The following is a 25,126-nucleotide window of genomic DNA, read 5'->3' as shown; positions in this document are numbered from 1 at the left end:
GAAAGTTCTTCTAATGCATTACACACACACATCAAGTAGACACGGAGCAGCATGAGCATTCCTTTAGCTTCCTCTTTTAAAAGAAAAGTACTTTGTGAGATGCAGTTGAAAGCTCCAGTCTTTCTCAGCAGATGGAGTTTGCTCAGTCGGTATGGAGATAGTCAAGCTGTCATCACGTGACCCTTGTGACAGCATGGAGGCGAATCTTTGAGGTGGCGTGATTGCGCACAGTCAGTATGGTGACAGGTGGTTGTATATGGGGGGGAGATCATATCCCTGTATCTGTACAAAGATGGTCTTTTGCAGTGGATGTGAATGGTCGGGAAGCTCGTATGTGGACCTTGAGTTAAGATTTTTATTTTTTTTATTGCATTCTTGGTCAAGAATGACACTTAATGATGAGTTTATGTCTGAGCTTCACTTGCCATTCGGCAGTTTGGTCCTCTAAGTCCTGGAAAAATGGTTGTATGTTTGACTCTCTTCAACCGCCACTTGTTTTCTTGAGGTCTCTACTGTCATGCTGGACTGCAGTAGCTTACAGTTGGCTCGTGTAAACTCATGTACTGAGGGGGGTGGCCACATTTTGATTGTATACTGGGTGCTGAAAAGAGCTGTTGGTAAACATTTGCATATGGAGATTCTCAGTGGGATTAGCACTAGCAACCATCATTCACTGATGATATCAAAACTGTTGCTCAATTGAGCTTTAATCTACAATAATAATGTTGGACAATTTTGTTTTTAATTTTTTCAGAACGCTTAAGGTCTCAATTGAGCACACTCTCTGAATCATCCCTCAAATCTCCAACATCGTTTTGTCAACGAGAGATGCCTGCTGTTGTTAATTTACTTAGCATCAACTAATGACTGCATGGTAAAAAAAAGAAAGAAAAGATTGCTGCATTGCTGGGAAAAAATAGCGCAAGTCTACTTGAGGAAAAAAGTATCATCAAAATGATTCTAAATTGTTCCAAAATTGTTGACAGCTGTGGAATGTGGCAGGAGGAAAAGTTCAGCCATCTAAATCATCAGTGGTAATCAGGTTTGGATTAAAAAAGCATGGTCTTCTTTACAAATGAATCATTTTTACCTCAATGTTCAGCAGTCAAACCACCAGTTTTTTCATTAACGACCTCATTTGTATTATGTAAGACCTTTGCGTAAGGGACGACTCACTTTTTCTCAACTTGCAACAACAGTTAGCACTCTGTCCACCCACATGTAAACCAGTTTAAAGCCCACATCAAGCTCCATCAATCAAGTGGTTAAGGTTACTGATGGGTTTGGGCCAATAAGTGTGCCAGCAGGATTTGTTCAGAGCTGCCTTACAGCCTGCACTCGGGGCAAGAAAGTCCCTCGAATCCTATCCGCAGAGGTGTTAGTACTAGTTTTCAGGTTGGTTGTTATGTGTTTGTTTTGTATATTGGTGTATTTTTGCTCAGACCGATTTCACTCACAACAAGAAGACAATAAGTTGACAGCCATGCCAGTGGCTCTGTGAGTTTCATTTCCTGCGTGATTGTCTTACTACAACCTGTTGACAAAAAAATTGCGGTTACATTTGACTCCAATAACTTCCATGAAACCCAAATTAAGGATTCTTGACTCCACATACAAATGGAAAGGAGAAATGCACTCATCTCTGATCCGCAACCACCGTTATTACCACAATTGGAGAGGTCAGCCAAGGCTCGTCTTTGTCACAGATACTGTAATTAGATTAGATGTAAATAGACTTTTGAACACTAATCAGTTTTTCATATAAAAACGTGTTGTGCATATTAGCTGACAGTCTCAGTAAATAGCCTACGGTAACTATCTTTATTATGCAGCCAGCTTGGCACAGTTGGAAGTTAACTTGGCTCCTGACCTCAGGGAAAACATCACTCGTAGCTGTGGGTGACTTATCATTTACTTTTGAATGATGCCGAAACAAATACCCTATCCAGCTATTTTAAAGCCAGCAACACTGAAGCATCTGTTCTTATACCGACAATCTGTCTTGGCTGAACATCAGACAGACAGGCAGCCATGTGATTGTTATTAATTATCAATCCAATAGGGTATGCCCAGCAACCATAGTGGCATTCAATGCTACGGAATAAGTGGTCTAACATCTCTGCTTTGCTCTTTTGGGTATGTGACAACACATATTTGTAATGAGAGCTTTTGTGCTCCTTCCAGTTTTTTTTATCCAGTATTCCTCCTATATTGATATAACCTCCTGAAACAGGTGCAGAATGCACCGACTGCTCCGTCTCAAGCCAAAAAATCAGAAGAGGGGCTCGAGCTTAGGGAAATTCGTTACTCTGGGAAGATTGTGTGAATAATAGTTGTTTCACATACGGAATGTGTACCAGTTTTCTCTTGTGCAAGCTAAACCAGAAGACTGGTAAGCGGGATGGAAAAAATGCATTCTTTGGTTGTACTTTTAAAAACACGAGGTCTTCCTTCCAGTTGCCAGATCTCTAAAATGTGTTTTCAGTCATGCCGATGATGGGTATTTATTTTTTTCTAAGCTCTGAATCTGCAAACTATTATACGACTGGATACACTGGAAAACAATATTATAGGCATAAAAATAGTTATGATGTCAAACCAGCAATACAAGGAGTTTCTGCAAACTGGAATCACAGTTTCCTTCAGTTTTATCAGCAATGTTTCGACCAATTAGAAGTCTTCCTCAAAGTTACTGTGAGTTACTTTTAACTGGTAATGAAACAGTCTCAATGTAATACTGATGCCTCTATATGACATACCTAAGTAAACGAGACCATCAGCGAGAAGATTGGTTATTGCTAAATAGTTATTCTTCATGCTTGTCATCGATCCCACCTGGTCTGATTATGCATGAAATCATGCAGGGTTACCAGAAAACGACTACAGTACAGACCCAGCTCCGGCTTTGCTGCCGCGTTCGACCTGCAGTCGGAGCTCCGGCGGAAGAAGGAGAGCTCAGCGCCTGGTAGCAGCGTCTCGTCCTCTGGCCAGGAGTAGAGCTTCTCCTCGCTGTTCTGGGTGGGAGCCAACACCAACACCACGCTGCTGGAGCCTCAGGCCGCACTGCTGGGCCTGCTGGAGGGAAGGGCGGCACGGGGGGAACCCGAACCAGGACTAAGCGGGGAAAACGATCAGACCCTGCTGCAATCATATGAGAGGATTCTAAAGGGACTCTTTCGTCCCACAGGGACGGCCAATATCAACACAACTTGTAGTAGCTTTAACAAAAATACACACAGGAAGGAAATTATGGACATGTATAGGACAATGACCAGTGACATCTCATTGTGTCAAGATACTAAATTCTTGTTGCAAGGAACATTTAAAAAACATAGTAAGGATAGGCATACAAGTATAATTCAAAGGAATCTTGCACATGCTCCCAATCGGTTATTTGATACCAAACCTCTGATCAGATTGTGGGTAAGGTGTCCCACTATCGGTGTAGTTTATGACTTTCCAACATTAGCTTGTCAAGATACTCCTCATCGGAAGTATTTGTAGTGTAGGTTACTACTTGCAACAAAAATGTTTCCAAGTAACATTTTTGTTGCAAGTAGTAACCTACACTACAAGTTACTCAGAGCTTAACACATTGAAGCTATTTAATATCAAGAAACATTTGCTAAAAACATAAACAAAAACAGGAGAACACATCAAAACAAATAAATCAGGTTGTCAAGGACTCCAAAGAAAATAAAAATGTAGCAATATATTGTTTGGCTGTGCTAATGCGCTGCTGCTCTAGTGGAAAATAAAATGCTTGTTTATGGCAAACTGTAAATCATTTTAGAAACTAGCTATAGCGTAGTAAAACTAGTGATGTCCACTACATGTACCACTATAAAGTTTAGTTCTCCTGCTAAAATATATGCTCATCTTTAATGTACGGCATTTTCATATATCAAACTGAAATAATGTTTGGCATTTCATGGTTGGGAAGTCTCATCATCTCCAACTGTTAAGGAATTGCTTTTGCCCACAGAACAGTGTGGGGCCTGCAGATCAATTTCCCTTTTCAAAACATACACAGTGGTCTCAATGGAGGCAGCACAGTACGCATGAGGGCAGAGAGAGAAAGTGATGGAGGGAGGGGGTGATGGAGGAGGAGAGGTTGGCCCTGGAAGTCTCCACCTGGTGGGGTGGTTGAGGGCCAGAGAGGAGCCCCCACAGCACACAAAGCTTGCCTTGTGTGAGATAAGCGGCGGGCACCAGGAGGGCCCTACGGCACTATTTTCACAATCAGAGCCAGTTTGTTTTCTCTAGGCCTCAGAGCCTGAGCCTGACAGGAGAACAGCATGCTGGCCGTCTGGAGGTTGTGTTAGGTAGCACCGTTAGGGGAGGAAGGGGGTCTCTCACAGGGTGGGCCAGGGGTTTCAGGGGCTCCTTAACATTTAGCTCTTATTTGACTTTTATTTGTTTACATTACTGATTCCCCACTAGACAGATATCCAGTTTAGGTTAACATGTACCTGATGCTTCGATGTAGAACTCCGTACTCCGTACAATTATATGTGTGTGATATTCTTATACAACTAAATCATTTGGGGAATTATATACGTAATTAATAGTTAAAGAAACCTGCATAACGCCAAGAAAACACTCATCATAGTCTCTCTACCAATAATTATATGATTAATTTTGGTGCAAAGAGGCTAAATTGTTTATTTGTCTTTCTTTCTCCAAAAACAGCCCTAGCGCTGCAACATTAATTTGCTCAAAGGTGTGTTTTGGAGCTTTCGGTTAATGCTCAAATGGATGCTGTACACGTTTTCATATTTCATCTAACTTCTGTATGCAAACTCCACTGCTATTTTTTCCGTCTCTTTTTTTTCTTCTTTTGGCAATAAAGTTGTGGTGTAATATTATGAGTGTTTATAGTGAAAAGCCGCAGTGTAAAAGACTTAGAGTTATAAGAATGTTTTCTTGGTAAAGACTATTTGGAAAATGATACTAAAATTGAATTAGAAACAGTTGTTTTACTGTTGTGAAGATAAGATGCCTAGAGCAAGAATTTAGAGTCAACTAAAGAGAAATATTCAAGGAAAAGAGATCTTTCATAGAAAATATGTCTGCAGTTAAGGGACCACAATATGAAGCTATTCCTGTGATTATATTGAGTGCTTATCTGATTTTAAGTTAATTTCTTATTAGGTGCTGGTGGTAAATAAGGATTGCTCCAAGCCTTGTGTGGAATTATTTAAAAGTGGTTTCTCTGCAGGCAGGTTTTATGATTTTTCTCCCCATTCCACAGTATGTCTTGGCCCATCAGAGGCGACTGGCTGCCAGGACTCCTCTCAGCTCGCTCCCTGAAGACCCCTGGCTCCACAGAAACAGGAAATGGTAATAGTATTGCACTGCTTTTCCTCCCCCTATCTGTATCCCCATTTCTCTCTCGCTGAATGAACAAAAAAGGGAGAAAAAACAGACATGTAATAACATATATGTGTGGAAAAATGGACCTAGACCATAAAATAAACCAAAGGTAAACATTGTTTTTGCACTCTCTTCAAATCTATGCAGAAAAAATGCTTTCAGTGTACGCTATATAATCAATTAATTGCAGTTGTCAGACTGCTGTTTGAAGAACAAATCTTGACGTAAGTCTTCCCAATAGTTTCCACAACCAGAGATTTTGAAAAATCTAACTTTATTGTTTTTTTGCTATCGTGTTTGAAAGGTTGAAAGGGCCTTTCTATGAGGAGGCTGCATGTTCTTCCCGTGTTCCTGTGGGTTTTCTCCGGGATCTCTGGTTGTCCCCCAACACCAAAAGTATTTTGTATTTTGTCTTTCGGTGTCTGACTTCCTTGTGTCCGTTTACACTATAGACTGTGTAGCCCCTCCACAGGTGGATGAACACACGCACACACACTAACACCCCATGCCGCCTCCAAGTGTTTATGAGTCCCCTCACCCCTGGCCAAGCATGTGGTGAAGCCACCCAGCTCCAGTCATATCAGTGGGATCTGCTAACTAGCCCCCATGGACACTGCCAGGTTTTTATAGTAAATCGTGGAGCAAAACCACAATTGAAAAGAGATAGGCTTGCTCTGACTTCATAGCATTTTGTGGTCTACATTTCCCTTTAAGGTTTTTTTTTTTCTTTTGAGTTCTTTCCCTTCTATTTTTCCCTTTCATCTTAATTTAAAATGCAGCTGGATCCACCATTCCTCCTAATAGTTTTCTTTGTTTTTAGCCCTTTTAAAAACAGTGTTTTATCGTTTTGGCTTTTTTGGAAGATTTATTTTTCATGAAAGCCTTAATGTGTTCAAGAAGTCCCAAAGTTAGCTGCTATAATAAAATCTTCAAACAATAATTCGCACAAAGGCATTTTGTCCTACAGCACATTTCTATACTGTTGGTCGCTGTCCATACCTTAATATGATCACAATACCCAATTCTTTCTAACAGAGAGGGTGCAGTGAAGGTACAAGATAACCCCTGTGGAGCACAGATGTAGGTAGCTCAAGCCAAAAAGCACCAGTTCTCTCGCCAAAATACAACCATAAAAATCGGCCTGCCATAAGTAACCATAAAACCAAAAATGTCTCTTTTCCTATAGCAGAACTGTGGGATCTGCCCCATCAACTGTGAGCCTGAGTTACACAGAGGAACTCGAGGGGAGTGCTGAGGCCTGATTGGGTGGAAAACCATCTGGGAGCCCGAGTTTATATTGGACAAAGAAATCTACACACAAGTCATAAAACATAGTGTGTGCTTGCACACATTTTCTTACAGGGGCCTTCACTTTTGTGAGGCATCCATCCCATACAGACGCCATCTGTAAATACAGAAACGGTACATAACATTCTTGTAACCTTTCCTCAGGCCACACCTTACATTGATATCCGTGTTTGGCATTCCTAAACACAGACGTATAGTGCAGAGTCCTGGCTTCGCTGCCAAGGGTTTCTTAGTCTAGTGCCCAGCTCCACAGCTCTCAGCCTGGGCAGAGGCGGGCAAAGTACTGGCCGTCTGTTCTCGTTCCAGGACTAGATTCACTGTATTGCACTTTACCCCTGTGGCTTCTCTCAAAATGCCAGTTAGGTGCTTGGCTGAAGTGCAACATTTTCATTTTTCATCTTATTTTTCCTCAATGGATCTGTGCAAAGTCCTGCTTTCACTTGTATGCATGTGTGAATGCACACATGCATACAAGTGTTTGGTGTCATGGTCTTGTGTTTATTTTTCGTATATTCTTGATCTAGAGTGCTTCTTGTTTTTATTATCTGCTGCACCTAGAAGAGAGAATTTTGCAATGAATGTTCCAACAGCTAAAAGAAAAGAATAGTGTGGCACAACACAATGGACCCGCTAATAATGGCTTTACAAAAATAAATCCAGTAAGGTTGGTTTTAGTCTGACAACAGGGTATTGGTTTACTTTTGTATCAGGGATAAATTATTTATTAAACTTTTTCAACACTTTAATTGTGTAATTATATGTTCAGGTAACATAAAAGAACATCCGTTAAGGTTTAATGGACATGAATGAATGAGGACTTTCTATCATAGACCAACATCTTGTAATAATGTTAATTGTGTCAGTGCACTGAGGTTGACATAGTGGGGCCTTCATTAAGTTTGCTGCTATTTCCACACACACTCCACCTTCTCAGGTCTCTCCTTTCTTTCTCTCTATCTCTGTCACACAACACACACACACACACACACACACACACACACACACACACACACACACAGTGTTTCTGGGCGGCAGTTTACTCATGTAATGTGACCTGGAGGGGCGCCAACGAGCCCAGAGAAGGTCCGTGGCCCGGGGCCGCCGACACCTCTCCCCAGCCCTGTTGAAATGTTTATTTATAACTCTCTTCCAGCTCCACCTCCCCCTGTCGTCTGCCAGCCGCCATGCCAATCCAAACACACTAGGCCTCTCCAGACTGATCCAGAGCATGATTTCAGAAAGAAGAGAACCGTTTCCCCTCTTTTTCCCCCTTCTCATGCCCAAACTCTCCCTCCCTATCCTCCCCCCTCTCCCTCTGTCTCAGTGTGTCTTCCAAAGAGCAACGCTTAGGGAGAGGAGAATTGAGTAGAGACAGAAAGGAGAGGAAAGGAAACGGAGGGAGGGAGGAATGGATGGATAGAAGAAAAGAGGGGAGGGGGCAGAGGTTCACTCCATCCAGCCTGGGCTGCTAAATTGGTTTCAGAGCAGCAGTTGGATTCCGGGGATGCACGGCACACACTGCCGACTAGCTGTGTTTGCTTTTGTGGGGTGTAGGAAATCTGATCTCCATCCATGTAGCCAACCCACATCCCACCCATCACCACCAAGAATGAAGGGAGCTACGAGGACAGTCGCCCTAAAACGGGTATCATTGATACTTTAGTAATAAGAATAACAAACATTAAATCAGAGTGTGGAAAAAGGGCATATTTCAGTAAAACGTAGAATGGTTACATCATACCACATGAGCCGTCTTTGTTACAGGCAGGAAGTCACATGTCTGTGGATGGTAGGATGACATGTTGAGTCCCTGGTGAGCCCAGGGCTGAAGGCTCTCTAAATAGGTTTAATTGGGCCAGGCCTAAGACTGCCATGCAGGCATTGCCAGACAGACACAGGGCTACAGGGAAAAGCAACGCACCCAAGAGACCTCAGGCACTGTGTCCCTGTGTCTGACTTAGTGCTGCTGTGCGGCTCATTTGGTATACTCACAGTTTAAGGACACACTGCTTACACATCGCCGTGTCCAAGGGAGCTGTGCCAAATTACCAATACACCAGTTGTTTATCTAAAAAACATGCTCATACAGCAGAGCTATGATTGGTTTGTTGCCCAAGGCATAACTCTAGCTCTAAAAAGAGGGAATTGTTTACCTCCTTGTGCCTGTGTGTGTTTGTGTGCTTGTTTGTGTCTCTGTTTATGCGTAAGTGCATTTGTCTGCATGCCTTAGCAGAGGCGTCTTTGTAACAACCGTCGCCAACTCAGCCACCGAGGTCTGTGACATCCCCCTGCAGCGAATGGTAAAATGTAGATCAGCCATAACAAAATTGAAATGTATACCATATTATTTCCACTCGATAAATGAGGCAAGTATCTGATAAATAATATATGTTGACTTAAATATTTATTCAAACAACTAAAAGGAAAGAAGGAAGGACCATGAAGACAGGCACATATACGGTATGTATAAAATATGTTACAACACATTATATGGTAGAAGACAGCAGTCCAATTAATTTGACCATCTTCAAGACAGAACTGATGTGATTTTAAGGCCACAGTGTTCCCTTGATGCACAAGACACTTTTCTTTTGATTTCTGTGTGTATGAGTGGGTGTGTGTAGTTTCCGTCTTGTTCTTTCATACACAGTATACACACACACACACACACACACACACACACACACATGCAAAAAGATACCCATGTTCACTGCACATCCTCATTTCTCTCCCAAGACAGTTTGCTTGCCTTGCATCTGAATGGACTCTCTTACATCGCATGCGTATATGATGACAAATCCTACATTTAATTTACTCTGCCTTTTTGCAACGCGCACCAACTTCTTTTATTTAATAAATGATCATGCTTTAAAAGCAACCAAGTGTTGAATGAACCACTATACACACTAAAACACATTCCGGTAAAGCAAATTTCTGTGTGAGTGTGTGTGCATTCAGTGAGTGGAGTCCACTGTGTGTGTGTGTGTGTGTGTGTGTGTGTGGTTGTGGGTTCCTGCGTGTGCTTTTTTGTGTGCCTATATTCTTGTTTGTGTGTTTGTCACGAGTAAGTCCTGGGGGAATGCAGTCTCCACAGTAACCGTCTCTCTTGGTGGTCCGTCATTAATAGTCTGTCTGTTGTTGATGATTTAGATTCAGTCAACAAAAAAAAGGGTGCAGTCAGATATATCAAGTGAAATCCCATAAAATCATTTAACAACTCGGCATAATAAACAGCCCGACAAGTAAATAAATAATCAGTAAATCAAGAGGTCAGTTCAAGCAACCTTGTGTGCGTGTGTGTGTGCGTGTGCACGTGCGTGCTCACATATTTGATGTTTGTTTTTCCTCTTTGTCTCATCTCTCCCCCACCTCTCCTGAGTGAAGAGAAATTGAGAAACCAATCTAAAATCCATCAGGACTTCCCTGCCCACAAGCCCCTCTCCCCCAACACCCCTCCACCTACTCAACACCCCCCCCCCCCCCCGCTCCTGTTTTTTGTGTTGCAAGCGTCTGGAAATTGGATGAGATGTTCGTTTAGCGGGCAGCTGGTCTGGGGCCGATATGAATTGCGTTTCCCCACGCCAAGAAAGGTCAAGCCCCCTCGCCTTGACGGAGTGCATCGGCCTATTGAGTGGCGCTTTAGTCCATTTACCAGCCGCCAATGGCAAGGCAGCAGTGGGGAGTGAGGGAAGCACAGGACTTTGTGAGGAAGAGAGAAAAGAATGGCAGCACGTCGGATATAAATTCATTGTTTCTCATCACCCAGCTGGGGCAGGAATGGCTGGGTGTGATTGCTGGGATGGGGGAAGTGAGGTAGGAATATTACCGTCTGAGTAGGCTGTGCCTGTGTGACAGAAGAGCTCAGCAACCCTCTTTTACCACCATTGGCTCCACATTCAGCCTCGCTGCCCAGAATTTTGAAAGACAAAGTGTAGAGCTCACACTGCCTTTGAAACACCCATATGAAAATCAGATGACTCGACCTCCATAAGAATTCGCTCCATAGAGCGAGTGTTCAAAAGACAAGAAAATAGGTTGGTTCGTCTCATGTCGTAGCTCCAGAAGTATACCTTTTATATTTAAAGAGAACAGGAAGTTTTTCCACACCACAGTTGATGGCTTTGTTAAAAGAAAAAAATGTATTCCAAAAACAAAAAATAGAGACAATTAATAAGGTGGTGACATCTCAACAGTAAACATACATCTATGCCTCAGGGCTCCTATCTCTCTCCCTGCGTCTCCCTCTCTGTACATGCATACAGAAAAAGGGTTGCTGTCCCTTTAATTTTCCTCCCTGCGTATCTGGAGGAGTTAAGGCAAAGCAATTAAAACAAAGGCATATTTAACATGGGGTTAATGATTGGCTGACCCTGCAGTCAGCGTAGTGACAATATCTTAATTATTGAGAAACCTAAAGTCATTACGCCTACGAATGGCCTGAGGAGCATCTCTATTGATCGGGATTCAGTACCATTACAGGCCCAGCCCGGACCCATGAAGCCCCCCTCCCTCCGCATTTTAGACAGTCTCCTTCTCTCTCTCCCTTTCTCTCACTCCTGGTCTCCTTCTTTCTTTTTCTCTTTCTCCTCCTCTGTCTCACTGCAAGCTATTGGAACGGTGAGACAAGCGCCAGGCGAGGCTTGTGGGCTTTATTGCTTTCTAAAAAATTCATAACCAAGCCTGACATTTTTGCTGAGGAATGATTATTTTCCTCCCTCTCTCAATCTACTTTCCTTTATGGTCCTTCTCATTTTTTTTTTTTTTGGTTTAAGTGGCAGAAGTGTTAAGAATCAAGCACTAACAGGATTGATCACTTCTCTTAGCCCATATGAGGTTAGACACCTTTACTGTAATCCGGCTTGTGTAATTTAATACTTGCACCGCTGGACCATTTTATTGTTATTCCTGCAATTTAAAACAAGTGCTTGATGCTTTAGCGCAGCAATACATGCGTCTTTTTTGTACACTTTGCATTTAAAATGTGTAGATTTCTTGTGCTTTTTGTCCCTTCACCCCACAGGTGTTGAGTTCACTCTTTCTTCCATTCTGAGGAACATCCTCTCCTCACTTCCATGACCCACCAGTTCACCCGTTTGTAATTCACTTTACTGATGACAGAAAACTGGATTGGACCCCTAGAGTAGCAGTCAAACCGTTTTACAAGGTAAATGCATACAGAGACACCAGACTCCTGTTTTAATGAATCTATGGCTTGGTGTTGGAGGTGTGTGTAAGTAATGATTTGGATGCAATTATTCATTTCTTTTGCTATTATTAATCACTGTAAACATGCACTTAAACTACAGATGATAAACATATGAAAAACATAATGATCTGCACTTTGGTCCCCTTCACACTTGGTGGTGTTTTGCAGGTCTTCATACTCCGTTGGAAACATCACATTTAATTAAATGTTTTGCGTTAATAGACCAAATGTTTACTCACTCATACCTAAAAATCAATCTGCAGATTTTATTTAGATTTCATAAATGATGTAGCTACACATGGCAACATTTAATAACTGTCATCACATTAACTCATTAGCTATATGACAAATAGCTTTTATATAGCTTTAACACTTTATATTTTTATTTAAAATACATTATTTCAACAGCAAGAAAGAAGCTTTTAAGACGGTCATATTTCACCTACTGTGCCAAATTCTGATGCCTCATGGACTTTTTGTTCGCTAACTGTGATACAACATTTCAAGTCACTGGTGCTTAAATTCAATGTATGATAGATCTCTAATGTTTTATTACTGCAGGTATAATGCATCACTAAGTGTCATGAGTCCGTGTAAGCCGGCCATAGCACAATGTGAGTGTTACATTGTAGTCATAGTAACCATAAAGATTTGTTATCTGACATTCCCTTTTAGTGTCACTGCTTTACGTGCTTTATGTGAACTCGGCCCTGCTGATTTATCACGGTTGGATTTAAGATGAATGTAATGACCATCATTATTACTTTAGTAATGTAAGCGTAAAAAGTGTGAATGTCTGCATCACTTTTGAAGTATTACTGGACATGTGAGGTACACATTTAACTGACTGACATACGTACATTGTTTTGTTAAAAGTTTTGATTAATTTTTACCTTCCTTTCTTATTTTTTTATATTTAAATTGTCATTCATGTTGAGTTGTCTGATGTGTAATTTCATAAATGATAGTATATATATATCTAAATGCCACCCTAACCCCTTCATGTATCAAAAAATGAAGGCAAGTGTACACGATGTGCACATGAAGGCAGGTTCACATAAACAAACATTTGCTTGATGATTGATTGTGCACTGCACCCATTTATCCTATAACCCTTTCATTTGACTGCTGTGAGGCACAACCCAATTCCATTTCTAATGGGAGGCCAGTGAGTAGGACTGCATGTCATGATGTGTGTTTTATGATAAATATAGAAGCCAGACAACTTCTCCACTGTCACACTGCTTCCTCCTCTTGTGGCCCCAGAGTGAAGCAGCATGGGGAGAGCTGAGATGTAATTACCCAATCAGTGTGTGCCATCCTTATTAAAACACTACTAACAGTGCTCCATTATTGAAATACCCCCCACCGGACTCTTCTTAATTCATTAAATAAATTAGCGCCAGCTCCTTTAATAATTCATAGAATGATGTCTACGTTTTTTTCTCCCCATCAGAGACTTAATACGACAGAACCATGGAACTGAACGATAATCCAGCACAGAATGGCGAGTCATGAGGAGAGCAGTTGATCAGTGTGGATGATAAAAAAAAACAAAAAATGAAATGCAAAATCTGACGCTACTATATTTTAACTAAGTTCTTTAATTAAATATAATGTAGAAATATATATTATATTGTGTATGTATACTTTTCTGTTGTCATTTACTAATTGATTTTCTGTAGATATCAGCTGAAAACACTACAGAAGTAGCCACATAAAGTTGGGGCAAAGCTCCGATGCTAGCTCACATGAAGTGACGCACGTCCTCCGAAAGCACACCTTAATTCCCCCCCCCCCCCCCCCACTTGGCTTCCTGGCTGTCTCCTGTGTCCCTCTCATTTGTGTTGCATTAATGTGCTAATGAGAATATCCTTGAGCTAGGCGGAGAAGCTTAAAGACAAATAAAGCAAGGAGTCAGTCGAGGGATCTCGCTGTGTCTCTACAAAGCTTTAATTGACACATCTGCATCCCTGATGAAATATTTACCGCCTCTGACGATGGTGCGGCGATGCGTGGCCATCAACGCTGTGTTGCCGATGGTGATGTCGACATGTGATCGTGTTATTGATGTTATTAGCATCGGCCCGCTCCTGGTGAAGATCTAGCTTCATACGGCTTTTCAGATAAATCGTCAGTGTTTTGTGATTATCCAAGAATTGTTTGTTTTTTTCTTCCATTTTTCGTCTTTTGTCTTTCTTTTTTTGAATTTAGAATTGAGGGGTGTCACATGACATTGTGGCTGGATCCATGCCGATGACATCACGGTTAAAAATAATGCACCTTCGACCACGACGCCACAGTCTTGATTCAAGACTAAAATATGTATGGAGACTTTCCTGTCCTTTAAGCACATTCTTTTTCTCAAATGTGTGGCGTTTACAATATCCAACCATGGAACAAATAGCTCAGTGCTGTGATTTTGCGCTCTATTGTGAGACTGCTGTCAATGTTGTGGATGATAAAAGTGAAGTATGAGGTGTGTATGATTAGCCATGCAGTTAGGATGAGGAAGAGATTCAAAAGTGCCTTGTCTGTACTTATTTCCACACACCCTGGGTTATTGATTGATCCAAAAGTGTATAGAATAGGATTTGTATGTATGTGTGTGCTGATTTCTGTCTGTATCAAAGGAGTGTGTGTATGAGACTGAACATGTGGGTGTGAGTGTGTGCTGTATGTTTGTGTAATCACTATGCTTTTACGTGTGTGTGTGTGTGTGTGTGTGTGTGTGTGTGTGTGTGTGTGCACCATGTCTGTTGGGATGTGGCGGCCCTCTCAGCCATGTCAGGGACAGCTTCGTCGAGGGTGGCAGCCGGGGAAAATGATGATGATGAAATTAAAATTCTGCGCCCGGCAGAAGGGGCTGCTGCGATTTCACTGGCGGCTGTGCGCATCGATCTGTTCCAGCATTTGACTTTCAACCATGACAAAACTGTGAGCAAATTAATTGTTCTCCAGGATATTAGGCATCAGAGTCCATTAATCCTCTCTGGAGCGCCACGCCGCATGAATACTAATCGCCTTTCCAGGCAGCCGTCTCATCCCTTTCTCCCTTCTCTCTTTCTCCTCTCTTTTTTATTCCTCATCCTTCTTCTTCTCTGAATCTTCCTTTGCTCTTTACAAATATTTTTGCTCTCTTGTTTCTTTACTTTCCCCTCTCTCATTGCTTGTTTCTATCCCAAATCTCTTTTTACTCCAGTCTCTGTAGGTTTTATCTCCCAGCCTCTCCCCCCTAAAAAACTGACAACAAAGCTGGTCTTGTTTTATCTGCGAGCCTTTTCACAGCTAAGTGTAAAAACTGATGCAAATTTCCCGAAAAACAATCAAGTGATCTGCAGCAGGAACATTATGTTCATATTATTGATCACATTCTTGGCATGACAATGGGAAAGAAAGCGAGACCTAAAAAAGGTGATAATTAGGAAACATAGTCGTCAAGCCGCTGGAATAGGTTTTTGAGTTATATATAGTTTTTCTATATATTTAATCTATATTACTTTGCCCAGATAAGATTGTGCTAATGGTGTAATATTAGTCTCTGCAAGGATCAGCCTGGCATTTGAGCGAGGGAGAAAAAAATAGCCCCAACACCAATTATGTAAGATATTAACACATTAGTCGGCACGCGATCTAATTGGATGGCAGCTCTGTGCACCATGACAACAATCACCTAGACCCTGTTTATCTCGTAATTGATAGTCTGGAGCTTAAGCAGCAGAGGCATCAAAAATTCATGCAGCACAGTGAGGACTGGCCCTTCCTTTCAGACCACACATTGATTAGTTTTTATTTTCCTCCCTATAACCAGGGTAATTTTTAGAGTTTTGGGACGAGCCTCTGATATTGACGTTTTGCTGTGTTTTGATAGATGGCTGGTGGGCTGTGGCAGTAATAGTGTAAGTTATCTGACATTCAGGCAGGCGGGGTCATGGGTCCAGGCGCAATATATTCACAGCCCTTGCTTATTGACAAACCGTCGCAGATATCGGCTACATCCCATAATAAATATGTATGCTGCAGATTTTATTTTTTTATTTTTTTACGCACAAATATTCGGTTTCAAGTGTATTGTTGAGCAGCGAGCCCAGGGGAAAGGTCTGGCATCATCATAAACTAATCTGAAAAGCATTATAATAACAAATCTATGGCCTGGTTTAATGAAACCTGCATTAACTCCGACAACATGACTGACTGTAGAAGAATCATTAATTGTGTTGCACCACTACATTGTACATGCATAGAGGGAGCTGTTATTGATATGATTGGAGGATGTAAGCTCAATTTAAACCATTTAGAGAAACCATAAAACAGCTCCACTGTCTCCTTGGCATTACCAACATGGTCTCACCCCAATGCATCAAATATCGCAGCTTGGTCTGTGCTCTTAAGCATCAAACTATGACGCTCTACGTTCCCCACTAGTGTTACATGCATAGCGTCTTTTCAAAGTAAACTTCTGTCTGTGAAGAAACAAACAATGTGACTGATTACGACCAAAACTTCAAATGTCACTGCTGCTTCAGAAGGAGTTTCTTTGAGTTCTAAAAGTTTCGCAGTTTGTGAAGAGAAGAGAGTAATTGAGAAGTACGGCGATGTACAATGTAGGAAGACAATATCATGAGAACATTTCCACCTGATACAAAATAATAACGTCATCAAATAATATCATTCTCCATCCCCATCACATTACGATTTAGATGAATTCTTACTTCAGCATTGATAGTGGACACTGGGCCTAAACAACCAAGGTACGATAATTTAACATCTAGGCTTTTTTGGACAATGCATGTATCAATGAAACAACTACTTTAATGCCTTGCTTAACAAGAGTATTATAGATTTAACAATAACACATAGTGTTCTTGGACTTTTATTGCACACACAAGACTAAAACTACAGAAAAATAATCTTAAAATCAGCAAGGTGTTGTTGTGCTTCGGCCCTAGTCTTGAAGGGCTGCTGTACGTTTTACAAACCATCAGATGTCACTGCTTGATGAGTTTGAAGCCCCAAAGCACAGGCACAGTTTCGGCACAGTTTCCTGAAACAAATAGACAAAGTTAGCGAACCAGCTAGTGAACATAGTGGAGCATTTAGCAAGGATTCCCCCCAGGATTTGGTGGGGACCAAAACAGAGCTGAAACTAAGATGAATATTGGACTTACATTTATCGGGTGAACAGACAGACTACTTGAAATGAATGCTGTAACGATGCTTCGTATCTGCTGGTGTGTGAATAAGCAACTCTCTGCCAACACTATTGCCGTATTAACTTTAAGGCCAAAAGAAAAATCAGTTAATGCAGAGTTAAGTGGTGTGAGTTAAACACTGTTACCATAAATATTCTATATGTTTTTGTGCCAGCACTAAACTGAAGCATGACCCATATGCCTATATTGTGTGAAGTATCTAATGGTGTACATTCAAGTAATCCCAGTTGCAATTGTTATGGCTATGTGACTTAAAAATGGAAATTGTAAATATCTTCTGCATAATTCTGTACACATTGCCATGAAATGCAGCCATCTGGGATCTTTGGGAACCTTTAGATCTTGACTAGAACTTAAAAGTTCTTTGAGCTTAAACAAAGTTCGGCTGCATAACATGTATTTGCAATGATCGACCCACTGAGGCGTTTTAAAGCAAGCCTCTTTCGCTGTAGCTCCAAAGCTGTTGTGTATCGAAGCAGCCTTATTTTGCTCAGAATTACCTAATTAAAATATTTTTCTGGATTCACAAATTGGACAAGGTAGTGTTATGAAAAGAAGACTATTATACTGGTGTCTTGAATCTCAACAAGACTGTTAATGACAGAGGGAGAGTATAAGGTGAACGAGGAGTCAGAGGAGCTCAGTGTAAGAATAAAAGAACGAGCAGGAGAAGGAGGGAAATAGAGCATGGAATAGAGTAAGGGTGAGGAGGCAGGAGCAGGAGAGTGAGTCCCTGGTGGGCACTTCCTGGCTAAATCTCTCCTCTGCTCTCTGGCTGCCTCTCCTCTCTTCTAGTGCTAATTAATTGGGCTGGGGAATCAACGCTCTCATCTTAAATCTGCTCCCTAATTGAGCAGTCCTTTCTGCCAGCGTCAGACAGCTCAGCATGCGTCTTCCGCATGATTTGGAGCTAAACGCACTGTCACTTTATTACCCACCACATAAACCGTAAAGCACTATTACACCAATCAGATAGTTACTACAATTAGCATGTTGCCATTTTCAAGGCTCTTCATTATAGGCCTTTCCCATCTAACCCACAAAAGGTGAGAATGAATCCATGTACATTTACAGCAGACAGTGTTGGCTTTGGGTCTGTGTTAAAGCTCTGATAAATTCATCTACACAAAGACTAACGTTTAAAAAATTTTTAATTTTAAATGGATTTTAATGGTTATAGGCTCACATTAAATTTGTCATGTTAATGATAATGATAAATCATCTCAACACCTTTTTAGTTTTTTGGAAATATACTTAGCTTATATGCTTTTTTCGGTTTCCTTTTTCAGCATTCGGTTGTACTACACCCTCTCGTGTCACTTCTGGTTCCAAAAAAACAAGATGGTGACGGTAAAATGCCGAACTTCAAAACCATAGTCCACGAACCAATAGGTGAGGACACGGTTATATAAAGTCTATGATAGGCATAAGCTTGGCTCTGTTTGTAGGTAACAAAGTCCACCTACTAACACCTCTAAAGATATATAATTAGCATGTTATATCTTGTTTGTTTAATCAATACAAAAACCAAAGTGTAAAAATGAGTCTTGCCATTACAACGAGGTTGCTCAGGTCGAGTAATAGTCTGAAATTGAACAAAACTGAATATTTTATAGTTTTTAAGTCCACTTTTTTTTTTTTACTTGCATTCTTTCCCAGGTTTTGTCTTTTTAGGTTACATTAATGTCTGTGCTTTCTGCTTTTAGTTTGTTTTTGATATACCCCTCATGTGCCACATTATCTCTCTTATTAGAAGTCCATTACTTAAACTATCTGACTGTGTCACAGGCAGGGAAGTAACCACAGACGGAGGGACTGTGAAACAGATTCAAATACCTCTCTTGCAAGAGAGATGACTCCATTTCTAGATGGACATGGAATCCCATACAATGATTTTTAATGTTAATACGTCTTCTTTATTTCTGTTTATTATTACTTTTTAATTATCATTTTTAATTAATACTCATTCATGTCACATTAGGAATGTTGCCTATACTTTACTGTTATTTGCATGTGTATTTTCATTGATGAAAACTGCCATACGTTATAATTTCACTGCAGTACTGAACTGCAGGGGAACATAAGCAAAACACTTACATGAGATATAGGAATCAACAGTACAATACCCGGCCAATAGGCTGCGTACTGTAGAGCTATGATGAATTACTTAGTTGGTGTCTGGTGGTTTGTGGTGTTGAGATATTTAAGTCTTCTCACTTTTTGCTATCGTAAATCATTACATACTGTATGCCTGTTTTCATAGGATTAACTGTGGAAACATAGGTAAGGGGAAAAAGTTATAAGGTGTTTGGAGCGATAGGTCATGGTCATGTCAGTTCATATTATCTACCTTTCATTGAGAAATGCTTTTCACAGGAGTAGCTTTCAGGAGGAGATCAAGCATAAAAGAATTGGTGGGCATATACGCCTGAAAATCAAATCTGGTTCTACTTATGAGAGGTTCCCACCCACTTCTTCTCTTGTTTCCGTGGTGGTGAATAGTCACATGCACCAACACACGTTAGAAATGTGGTCAAATAGTTTGGTGTGAGCGTGTGCGTGCATGTGTGTGTGTGCACATGCGTGTCTGTGTGTTTGTGTGTGTGCGTGCAGAGTGATGGTCTAGCATTGCAGTGCTTTGATTCTCTGTCCTGGAATGAGGGAGTGATGTCATTGTTCCTCTGGGGTTTCAGAGTTACTGGGATGAGGTCACGAGGGGTCAAGACAACCTTGGATTCATCGCTTCCCCCCTCTCCACCACCATCACTACCTTTCTTCTCCATACGTTTCTCATACAGAGGTCTCCCCTCACCCATCCCCTCACCTGGATTGGATTCAAAACTTGTACTGTTTAAAGTTCGACTTTAACCTGATCCCCCCTTCATTGTTTGATTCTGAGAGGCAAAAGGAGGGCTGCTTCAAGGCCAAATCCCGATTTGTCGACATCCCCTCACAAGGCCTTTAAGAATGCATTCATATGCTAAAGCTATCATATCCCCACAATTTCCATAAAAAACGAACTAAAGGGTAACATTTAGCTTTGCTGCATGCTTTTTAGTGCTGATCATGACAGGTGTATGTATGTCCACCTCCTGTGTTGAACTGTTGACCAGGAAGGACAGCCAGAGTAAAGCAATATTATATTTCCATCTGATGGTTTCCCAATACGCAGAACAACAATCTGTGAAGGAGGCAAAATTCTCTGCAAATGACATTAATGCAAACATCTGGTATATTTATGAATATGTGCATTAAAAGTGTGACTCATCTGGTATGTGCATTTAGTCTACGGATATACTGCAGGCAGTGCGATGCAGACTTTATCTATGACTATATCCTGTGATCCAGTCTAGAAATCTTCTCCAGTCTCCGTATAAACACACAAACACAGCTTTTCAAACAGAAACACTTCCCACAATAGACACATGGGTGCGTGCAGTCATTAACTCAGATGTCAAGAGGAAAGCACAATATCAATACCTGCTTTTCACAAAAATATGAATGTGCATGTTTGCATGACTTTATATGTCTGTGCATGCACGTGTGCTTGTGTACGGTTCTTGTTGGTGTTTTATGCTCACTCTCATGTGTGTATTTTGTCCTTTCATCAAAACGGGGGCGGGGGTAGACATGACTTCTGGGACAAGGGGAACAGCGGGTGAGTAACAGTGAGCTCATAGTGGTCATTATCCTTTGCTCCATCCTTAGACCTCCTACATTCCCCAAAAGCACCTGGTCCCCCCCCCCCACTCTCTCCCATTACCCCAGCGCAGGTCCTTGCAGTAGGGCAGGGCGGCCTCAGGGTTCGAGGGTCCCAGCTGTGTAAATGTTTTCAGTTGCTGTGTGACTGGAACTGGGTCCTTCTTTTTGATCAGACGCCAAGACAAGCCCGGCCTTGGTTGTTCTTGGCAGCTGCTGGGGACGAAAGAATGTCAGCATGACTTTAAAAATATGACGGTTTGTAATTTGGACCACAGAGTGAAAACTGAGCCGCTGGTACAGTTTGTGATCATCTAATTATGCCACCCCCTCCCTCCCCTTCCCTGAATCCCCCGCACAAAATCCTAACCCCCTCCCTTTATTCTTATCCAGGAATGAAGCCGTAAAGCTGCTTTGTCCCCTGTGAATTATTTTCGGGGTAGGCGTAATGGCTTTGTGCCCTGCTGCATTACTTTTCCCATGTTTCCCCTCATCCCTCCTTCATGCTTGCACAGTTCTGTGTCTAGTTCACGTGCTAACCTGAGGTGCAAGCAACTGATGTGTTTTAAATATGCAAGAGGCTCAAATCTAGTTGCAGTGTTTAAACACAACTCAGTATGAAGGAATTAGCGGGTTCAGTTCTGTAGCTGTAGTAGTACTTTAAGTCAACACCTGTTGGCAGGACACTTAACACAATGTGGCCTGGGTAGTTTGACTGTTCAGCAACTAGACAGTGATAAATAAATATTCTTTGTAAGAATAATGAGATTAAAATCCTGGTTAAGACTATCTTTTGTTGGGAGCCAATGAGCCCCAAAAGAAAACATTGGTGCTGCACAAACAAAGAATCATCTACACAGAGGCTCAGAGCAAATTACAATGGAATCTGTGTTCATGTGCACATACACGCAGTTGTCTGGCCTTCTGTAAATGTGCCAGGTTGCCTGTGACAGTATCAGAGGGGGGCATTTCTCCCACACAAGTTGATATGAAGTACTCCGCAAATCCCTAAGCTCAAAGCTCAAGCATAGATGTGTCAAATATTTAACAAATGAATGAGTTTTTAATCTGGGGCTCAGGGGAATGGAGCGTCATGATAAGGTTCTTTTTTTTGTTTTCCCTTCATTAGCATAATTTCTCTGGAGTACATGTGCAGATTCCGTCGGCTTTGTTTAGGATCCCCACTGAGATCTGAAATGGAGGCACAGAATCATACGAAAAACCTCAGAGATGTTACAGAAGTGCACCAGTAAAGGCGAGCGTTGCCAGCAACGCGGCTCCTATTGTGTCTCTGTCTGTTCATCCATTTGCCCGTAATTGGGTTAATTGAAAACTTAAACGCACGTTTTTTTTTTTTTCTCTCCTATTCCCTAATTAAACTGTTGTTTTGCCCCTTATCCAATAACAGCGTGCACACACTCTGTGCCAATCAGCTAGGAACCGCAACTTAAGCCATTAAGGGCTGGATGGAGGATTACAAATGTTGGACCACCTCTAATCAGAGGGCCATTGAAAATCCACCTAAGCGGGGAAGAAATGATACATTAGCTTTACACACACTTACAGACTTATTGCTGACGTTTGAATTCTTTTGAATCTAAAGTAAAATTGAAATGCATAATCACTAATGGTCTTGAAGATCAGACATATAGATGTCATCGTTTTGTGTGATGTAATGTGAGGATGAATGATTACTTGTCTGACAGAAATAAAGTGGAGTAGCCAGATCTGGATGAACCACCCAATTGGACCCGCAAAGGTCAAGATGACTTATAGTACGAACTGTGTGTTCCTCCAGTACGATCCCCCTTTTTCCTGTTTTATCGCAAGCTCCAACAACAACCAGTACAACTGCAGCTCAGGATATAGACTTTGTGCTCACAACAATTCTATTTAAAACTCCCATGTCAAATGCCTCTCATGGCTCTGAGGTTAAAAGAAGGAGAACGGCAGTGGGAGAGGAGGAGGAGGGAGAGCTAAGAGGGTGGCAGAGTGTGTGCTCACAGATACAGTCAACAAATTAAGTCAGACTTTATTTTGAGGGGCCGACTGCACTGGGCATGAGCTGGTGTCTAGTCTCGGTGTCAGCTAGAGGACCTTTATGCGAGTCCGCCGTCTATATCACGCCTTAATGAGGCAATGGAAAAGCGAACAGGCCAGCACATCAACAGAAAAACAGCACCCAGAAAATACCAACTTAATAAGGCAATACAAGCAAATGAATGATTTCTGGAATCATGTTTTAAACAAGTAGTCCTCCCTGAGCACGCAGAGATGGAAGGGGTGAGAGAAAATCTGCATATGGGAGTGTGTAAGCGTGTGCGTGTGTGTGTGTGTGTGTGTGTGTGTGTAAACAAATTCTTCTATAAACCTGGCAGAGCGGAGGCTGCCACAGACATCAGCTCCGCATTTGCATATTCATGGCTCAATTTGCACTTGGCTATGCAAATGTATGCAAACATCGTTTCAGAACATTTCAAAAATAGAAACCAGCATTCCAAACGACGTTGTGCCTCTTAATATGCAGCCACACAAGAAAAAGAAAAAAAATTAGTGGGGAAAATCGAACAGGCCGAGTTACGGCTGAATATCTGATTTAAAACTGAGAGCCTTCTGCAAACAACTTAAGGCAGGATAAGCCCGGTGCTAGTGTTGCTGTGGTGTAATGTAGATATGTAGTGTTTTGTATCTTTTTTTAAATTATTATCCCTTCCCTGTGTGTATTATGTTTTAAAGACCCATAATATATAAGTATATTAAGATGTTCTTGTGGTACAACCCATGTTTCCCTCCGGCTTATTTTGTGTGGTAATTAGACTTGGATAGGTTTTTGAAAAATGAGCGTAAAATTATTGTTTCCAGACTGCACAACTAAGACTACAGTAAGTATAATGCTGGTATAATTTAATTCACATTACTCTATGTATGAACTGAACGCTGCATATTTCATTATGAATCAATTTTCTATTATGGATTTCCTAATCTTGGCAGCCATGCCAGTTGATCTCTTCCAAAACCAAAGCAACTGGCCGTGTCTTCCTCTCTGTGCCCCTGCTCATCTACAACACAACATTGTCTCTACTGTGGCTCCCATTCAGGATGGGGAACGTTTTTCTAGACAGAAGATGAATGGAAGGGGAAGAGTTCAGCAAAATCTACTTTTGCTTAAATCCTATTCATCTGCTGGGCACAAGGCAGGGTAAGCTGTTCCCCTGGCACAGGGTCTGTCTGAGGGGCCGTGTGGGGCCCTCCGGAGCTTTATCTCTCCTCCCTGTGCTCCTCAGGATAAACGGCTCCACATGGAGCCCTAATCCCTCTCTTCACCCAGTCCATTTTCTTTTCCTTTACTTACATCCCTGCTTTTTTTTAATCTCCTCATTCTACCCCCTTTTCCTTTTCTCCTCCCCTCTCTCTCTCCCCCTGCCCCGCAAATGGCAATTGCTGGCCTGTAGGGACTATGCTCTTTCTTCTGTGTGAGACAAACAGTTCACCCAGGAGAGGCTTGTTAAACCCTCGCCACAGTTTTAGCCTGGTTCTGCTGTTTTGCAAATGTGTTAATTTTATGACACTAAAGCCAGCAGTAAAAGCAAAGCCCCGGCTAATTAGCCAGTGGTGTGAGGTGAGTGGCAAAGAGTGGGCATGCCACTGCTTGAGGTGCCTTAATCATTGTTTACGAGAGCGCTCAGCAGGGTTTTTGGCTCTTGCTTTCTTCTCTCCTCCTTCGTCTATAGTCCCCATTTAGCTTCTTCCCGCAATTCTAAGTTACTCACTTAGTGGCGTGCTATTCTTCGCAAAGAATAAAAAGATACGGTAGTTTGACACAGTGCTGTAAGCAGTGATATACTCTGTTATAGAATGATTTGTGCCAAAAAGAAGACTTGTTCTTTTTTGTATGCATTTCATTACAAGGGGAGCAAATGCAGCAGAAAATACCCTTTATCTAGCCGACACATCGTGACAAAGCATTGCATGTCTTCTTCTTCGTGAGGTTTATTTAAAGAGTGTCCCTTAATGGTCCGCTTCTCATAAGTGGCTACAAGCCTCATTTGGCTTTGTTGGGCTGGTACAATGAGGGAGCGGGGGTGTTGGGGTTACCATTGAGAGGTAAGTGCATTACCATTCATGGAGAGAGAGAAAAGGAGGTTGTGGAGCAGAAAGTGGCTGCTGCCTCTTTAAGATGGGTTTAAGTGATCAAAATTTCATGCAAGGCTGCAATTGGTGGTATAATGTTGCTCTTTAAGAGAGTTGCCTAATGATTGCCATGTGTGGACAGTGGGTTTTGGAAGGGGATTTTGTGGAGGCAGGGACTGGGGGCCTGCGACTA

This window comes from Anarhichas minor, unplaced genomic scaffold (assembly GCF_050575085.1).
Source record: "Anarhichas minor isolate MPS153535 unplaced genomic scaffold, ASM5057508v1 ptg000030l, whole genome shotgun sequence".
NCBI classification, from domain to species: Eukaryota; Metazoa; Chordata; class Actinopteri; order Perciformes; family Anarhichadidae; genus Anarhichas; species Anarhichas minor.
The sequence above is the reverse complement of the archived record's forward strand: the minus strand, read 5'-3'. Positions refer to the sequence as shown.